The following is a 6,877-nucleotide window of genomic DNA, read 5'->3' as shown; positions in this document are numbered from 1 at the left end:
CTCCTACTGCCCCCAATCCCTCCAAGCATCAAAGTCTTTTCCAATGAGTCAATTCTTCACATGAGGTGGCCAAACTACTGGAGTTTCAGCTTTAGCATCATTCCTTCCAAAGAAATCCCAGGGCTGATCTCCTTCACAATGGACTGGTTGGATCTCCTTGCATTCCAAGGGACTCTCAAGAGTCTTCTCCAACACCACAGTTCAAAAGCATCAATTCTTTGGCGCTCAGCCTTCTTCACAGTGCAACTCTCACATCCATATACGACTGCTGGAAAAACCATAGCCTTGACTAGACGAACCTTTGTTGGCAAAGTAATGTCTCTGCTTTTGAATATGCTGTCTAGGTTGGTCATAACTTTCCTTCCAAGGAGTAAGCGTCTTTTAATTTCATGGTTGCAGTCACCATCTGCTGTGATTTTGGAGCCCAAAAAAATAAAATCTGACACTGTTTCCACTGTTTCCCCATCTATTTCTCATGAAGTGATGGGACTGGATACCATGATCTTCGTTTTCTGAATGTTGAGTTTTAAGCCAACTTTTTCACTCTCCTCTTTCACTTTCATCAAGAGGCTTTTTAGTTCTTCTTCACTTTCTGGCATAAGGGTGGTGTCATCTGCATATCTGAGGTTATTGATATTTCTCCCAGCAATCTTGATTCCAGCTTATGCTTCTTCCAGCCCAGCGTTTCTCATGATGCACTCTGCATAGAAGTTAAATAAGCAGGGTGACAATATACAGCCTTGACGTACTCCTTTTCCTATTTGGAACCAGTCTGTTGTTCCATGTCCAGTTCTAACTGTTGCTTCCTGACCTGCATACAGATTTCTCAAGAGGCAGGTCAGGTGGTCTGGTATTCCCATCTCTTGAAGAATTTTCCACAGTTTATTGTGATCCACACAGTCAAAGGGTTTGGCATAGTCAATAAAGCAGAAATAGATGTTTTTCTGGAACTCTCTTGCTTTTTCTATGATCCAGCGGATGTTGGCAATTTGATCTCTGGTTCCTCTGCCTTTTCGAAAACCAGCTTGAACATAAGGAAGTTCACGGTTCACGTATTGCTGAAGCCTGGCTTGGAGAATTTTCAACATTACTTTACTAGCGTGTGAGATGAGTGCAACTGTGCGGTAGTTTGAGCATTCTTTGGGATTGCCTTTCTTTGGGATTGGAATGAAAACTGACCTTTTCCAGTCCTGTGGCCACTGCTGAGTTTTCCAGATTTGCTGGCATATTGAGTGCAGCACTTTCACAGCATCATCTTTCAGGATTTGAAATAGCTCAACTGGAATTCTATCACCTCCACTAGCTTTGTTTGTAGTGATGCTTTCTAAGGCCCACTTGACTTCACATTCCAGGATGTCTGGCTCTAGGTCAGTGATCACACCGTCGTGATTATCTGGGTCATGAAGATCTTTTTTGTATAGTTCTTCTGTGTATTCTTGCCACCTCTGCTTAATATCTTCTGCTTCTGTTAGGTCCATACCATTTCTGTCCTTTATCAAGCTCATCTTTGCATGAAATGTTCTCTTGGTATCTCCAATTTTCTTGAAGACATCTCTAGTCTTTCCCATTCTGTTGTTTTCCTCTATTTCTTTGCATTGATCGCTGAGGAAGGCTTTCTTATCTCTTCTTGCTATTCTTTGGAACTCTGCATTCAGATGCTTATATCTTTCCTTTTCTCCTTTGCTTTTCGCTTCTCTTCTTTTCACAGCTATTTGTAAGGCCTCCCCAGACAGCCATTTTGCTTTTTTGCATTTCTTTTCCATGGGGATGGTCTTGATCCCTGTCTCCTGTACAATGTCAGGAACCTCAGTCCATAGTTCATCAGGCATTCTATCTATCAGATCTAGGCCCTTAAATCTATTTCTCATTTCCACTGTATAATCATAAGGGATTTGATTTAGGTCATACCTGAATGGTCTAGTGGTTTTCCCTACTTTCTTCAATTTAAGTCTGAATTTGCGTGCTAAGCTAAATAGATTATCATAAGACAGACACGCTGTAACTAACACCCATAGCAGAAAAGACAACTGTCAGCATTCAGCAGGTCTCCTGGTTCAACTTCCTGATTTATACACCTCCCTCTTCATGACGTATCTGCTACCACCTTGGTTTGCTTTCCTTAGTTTTACTACCTAAACATGCATCCCTCAAAGTATAGTTTCACTTTGCTGGTTTTTAACGCTCTTATCAATGGATTTGTGCCATCTTTGACTTCTTTTACTCAATATTACTTTTTGACATTCATTTAAGTTTTGCAAGTCACTGTAGCTCATTAATATTTATTGTTGTATAGCATTACTTTGCATAGACATACCATGATACTCTATTTTTGTTGGTCATTTTGGCAATTTACAATTTAGATCCTTTATAAATAGTGCTGCTATGGTCATTCTTTTCCTTGTCTCTTGGTACACTCTGCATGCCCATCTATTTGATGTACACTTCGGAGTGGAATTGTATGTTTCACTTTAGTAATAAATAACAAAACTGTCTCCAAAGTGATTGTATCAGTTTAAGCTCTCACCAGCTATAAATAAGTTCTTGTTCCACACACACCAACACTTTTTATTGTCAGTCTGTTTGATTATAGACATCCTGGAGGGTGCGTAGTAATATCTCATTGTGGTTTTAATTTATTTTTCCCTGAGGATGAATGAGGTTGCTATATTTATCGGTCATTTGTGTATCTCTTGCTGCTGCTGCTGCTGCTAAGTCACTTCAGTCGTGTCCGACTCTGTGCGACCCCAGAGACGGCAGCCCACCAGGCTCCGCCGTCCCTGGGATTCTACAGGCAAGAACACTGGAGAGGGTTGCCACTTCCTTCTCCTGGAGTGCCTATTCTAGTCTTCTGCCCATTAACATTTGTTTTTTGTTTGTTTTCTTTTTCTTCAATATGTAATATTGAAGAATATGTACTATGTAATATTTCTAGGCATTTAAAAATATATTCAACCATTAAAAAAATGAAATTTTGCTCTTTGAAGCAACATGGATGAACTTGGACAGTGTTAGGAAATAAATCAGACAGAAAAAGACAAATACTACATATATTGCTGATATGTGAAATCTTAAAAATACAACAAACTAGTGAATATAATAATAATAAAAAAAAAAGAAACAGACTCACAGATAGAACAAACTAGCAGTTGCCAGTCGGGAGAGGGGAGGAAGGAGGGACAATATAGGCGGAGGGGATATTAAGAGTGACAAGCCACTAAGTACAAAATAAGCTACCAGAATATATTGTGTAAGATGGGAAATACAGCCAACATTTTATAATATCTATAAATGTGGAGTATAACCTTTAAAAATTGTGAATCACTATATTGTACACTTGTAACATATAATACTGTACCATTAACTTACTTCAATTAAGCAATGCAAAAAAGAAAAAATGAGTTTTTTCTTTAATGTGTAATTTCTAGGAACTTAAAAATATGTTTTGAATATGAGTTCTTTTTCAGTAATACGTATCACAAACATCTATTCTGTAGCTTATTTTTTTCAGTTTTTTGTTATTTTTTTTTAACCATTAAAAAAATTGAAGTGTAGTTAATTTACAATGTTGTGTTAGTTTCAGGTTCACAATAAAGTGATTCAGTTATACATATATATTATTTTTCAGATTCTTATCCATTATAGGTTCTTATGAATATAGTTCCCTGTGCAATGCAGTAAGACCTTGTTATTTACCTATTTTATATGTAATAGTGTGTATATATATGTTAGGCCCAAATTCCTCATTTATCTCCACTCCCCATACCTTTTGGTAATCATATTTTTTATCAATTTTTTTTTTGGGGGGGGCACATAGCACAACACATGGGATCTTAGTTCCCCAACCAAGGTTCACACCTGTGCCTCTGACACTGAAAGCATGGTGTATTAACACTGGATCACCAGGAAAGTCATTTTCAGTGTTTTAATGTTATGTTGTCATTTTGATGAATAGAAATTCTTATTTATAATATAGTCTAACATAATGATTCTTTTTCTTTATGATTAGAGCCTTTATGCCCAGTATAGGAAGTTTACCCCTATCCTAAGGTTATATAGATATTGTTTTATATTGTCTTCTTAGAAATTTTATTATTTGCCTTTTACATTTACATCTATAGTTTGCCTGTGGGTAGCAGTTAAGTTCGGAGAAGGCAATGGCAACCCACTCCAGTACTCTTGCCTGGAAAATCCCATGGATGGAGGAGCCTGGTGGGCTGCAGTCTATGGGGTCGCTAAGAGTTGGACACGACTGAGCGACTTCTCTTTCATTTTTCACTTTTCTGCATTGGAGAAAGAAATGGCAACCCACTCCAGTGTTCTTGCCTGGAGAATCCCAGGGACGGGGAGCCTGGTGGGCTGCTGTCTCTGGGGTCACACAGAGTCGGACACGACTGAAGCGACTTAGCAGCAGCAGCGGTTAAGTTTAATTTTCAAAAATAATGATATCCAGTCATCCCAACACAACTTATTGCAAACATCTTCCTTTCCAAATTGCTCTTAGGTGCCTATGTTATCAAAGTCATGTGTTCATTAAACCTTTGATCTATGCCTGAGCTGTTTATTCTATTTCATTGATCTTCTTGTCTCCTCATACATTTCCATATAAGTTTGAGAAACACCTTGTGAATTTCTACTGGAGTCGAAGAGTTTTGATTAAGATGGCACTAAAGTTATAGATCAGTTTAGGGAGACTTTACAACCTCACAGTATTAGTTGTACTGGTCCATAAACATGGTATATTCCTTCATTTATTTAGATAATCTTTGATTTCTCTCAGAAATGTTTTTTTTAAATTTTATTTTATTTTAAAACTTTACATAATTGTATTAGTTTTGCCAAATTCTCAGAAATGTTTTAAAGTTCTCTGGGTAGAGGTTTTATACATCTTTCATTGAATTTGTTCTTAGATATTAGAAGCTTTGCAGTTTTATATCACTTTAATTGCTATAATTTCTAATTCTAATTCATTTTCTAATTTTTTTAATATATTAAAAACAATTTTTTTTTGTTGGATATTAACTTTACTTCTGTTTTGGTAAACCTGTTTATTCTAATTTGTATATATTAAAATAAGTCCTGTGAAAATAATGATGTTTTTATATCTTCCTTTCCAAAGCCTATATATATATATTTTGAGAGATAAACAGTTTTTTACTGGACTCAGAAGTCTATTAGTCTTGAGGACCTCTCTTTGTTGGTTTTGTTCCCCATGTGCTTCTTGGCTCATTTGAGCTACTTCTTCCTGTAGTGATTCTTGGCCTCATACTTCTTCTTTTCCAGGGTGTTTGTCACTACCTGGTACTTCCAGCCAGATTCATAGGTCAAGTAGCCCAGGCAGGCAAACCTAGAAGTGGCTTCAGACACACAAATCTGAACAGAAATGATCATCTGCTTTGTCTTATCAAACACCTTGAGGTGCTCTAGAGTTTCCTGGTCATGCTTGATCTTGTAGGGCAGCAAGTCTTGCACAGTATGTCTGAAGATGTGCTTGGGGACCCAGAACTGGAAAGGACCATTGGATGGGTTGGTGTCTAGGGGCCTGCGGAAAAGGTCAAGGCCTGGCACCTCCATTTAATTCTGTAGACGTTTGTGAGAAATGTTAATGTCCTCACAGTGCATGACCACTGATTTCTTAGATGAGCAGTACTTGCCTGTTCACCATGGCCTCCAGTAGCCCTGGAGCTGATTTAAACCATTGACTAGCATGATCTGTCCCACTGACAACTTTGGCAGCTGCCTCAGAAAATTCATCCCTGACCTTTAAAATTCATTTTCTTGTTTTATTGCACTAGCTGGAACTCTTGTGCAGTGCTGAAAAGGAGTGCTTAGGCATCCTTGTTTCCAGTCTTAGGGTAAAAGCTTTCAACATTTCCCTATTGCAAAAGATACTTCCTATAGGATTTTTAAAAATACTCTTTATCGAATTAAAGAAGTCCCCTTCTATTCATAGTTTGCTAAGAAATTTTCTTCATGAATGCTTACAGAATTTTGTAACATTATTTTTCTTACTCAATTAATGATTTTTCTCTTGCATTATGTCAATATGGTGAATTACATTTTTTGATTTCCATATGTCAAATCATCCAACTTGTTTGTGATCTACTCCTTGTTGTATATCCTGTTGAATTTGTTTTGCTAATACCTGTTTGTTTGTTTTCCATATCACGCAGTTTGTAGGATCTTAGTTTTCCAACCAGAGATTGAACCCAGGCCCTTGGCAGCGGAAGTGCACATTCCTAACCGCTGCCAGGGAGTTTCTTGCTTAAGATTTTTTAAACAGACTTTGTTTTTTAGAGCAGTTTTAGGTTCACGGCAAAGCTGAAAGGATACCAAGATTTCTCATATCCTCCCTGACCCCCTGCCATAGATAGCTTTGCCCATTATCAACATCTTCTACCAGAGTGACCCAATTGTTAAAACTGGTTAACCTACATTGATACATCATTATCACCCAGAGTTCATGGTTTACATTAGGATTCGCTCTAGGTTTTGAACATTTTATTGGCTTGCACAAGTTTATACTGATATGTATTCACTGTTATAGATCATACAAAGTAGTTTACTGCTTTAAGCATCCTCTGCTTTGCCTGTTCTTCTTCCCATCTCCACTGACCTCTGGCAGTCATGAATCTTTCAGCCATCTCCACAGCTTTGCCTTTTCCAGAATAGCATATAGTTGGGGTCATGCAGTATATAACCTCAGATTGACTCCTGTCACTTAGCAGTAGCAGTGTTAGTCGCTCAGTCGTGTCTGACTCTGTGAGCCCTCCAGGCTCCTCTGTCCATGGGATTTTCCAGGCAAGAATACTGGAATTTGTTGCCATGCCCTTCTCCAGAGGATCTTCCCGACCCAGGGGTCAAACCCGGGTCTCTTGCG

General features: G+C 38.1%; 1 pseudogene; it reads right to left on the bottom strand.

The window, feature by feature from the left end:
* Positions 1 to 5,232: 5,232 nt before the first annotated feature.
* Positions 5,233 to 5,571, bottom strand: LOC147359151 (large ribosomal subunit protein uL13 pseudogene; annotated as a pseudogene).
* Positions 5,572 to 6,877: the final 1,306 nt, after the last annotated feature.

This window comes from Bos grunniens, chromosome 14 (assembly GCF_055505025.1).
Source record: "Bos grunniens cultivar Pamir isolate PY7600 chromosome 14, Bosgru_T2T1.0, whole genome shotgun sequence".
In the NCBI taxonomy this organism is placed as follows: Eukaryota; Metazoa; Chordata; class Mammalia; order Artiodactyla; family Bovidae; genus Bos; species Bos grunniens.
The sequence above is the reverse complement of the archived record's forward strand: the minus strand, read 5'-3'. Positions and strand labels throughout refer to the sequence as shown.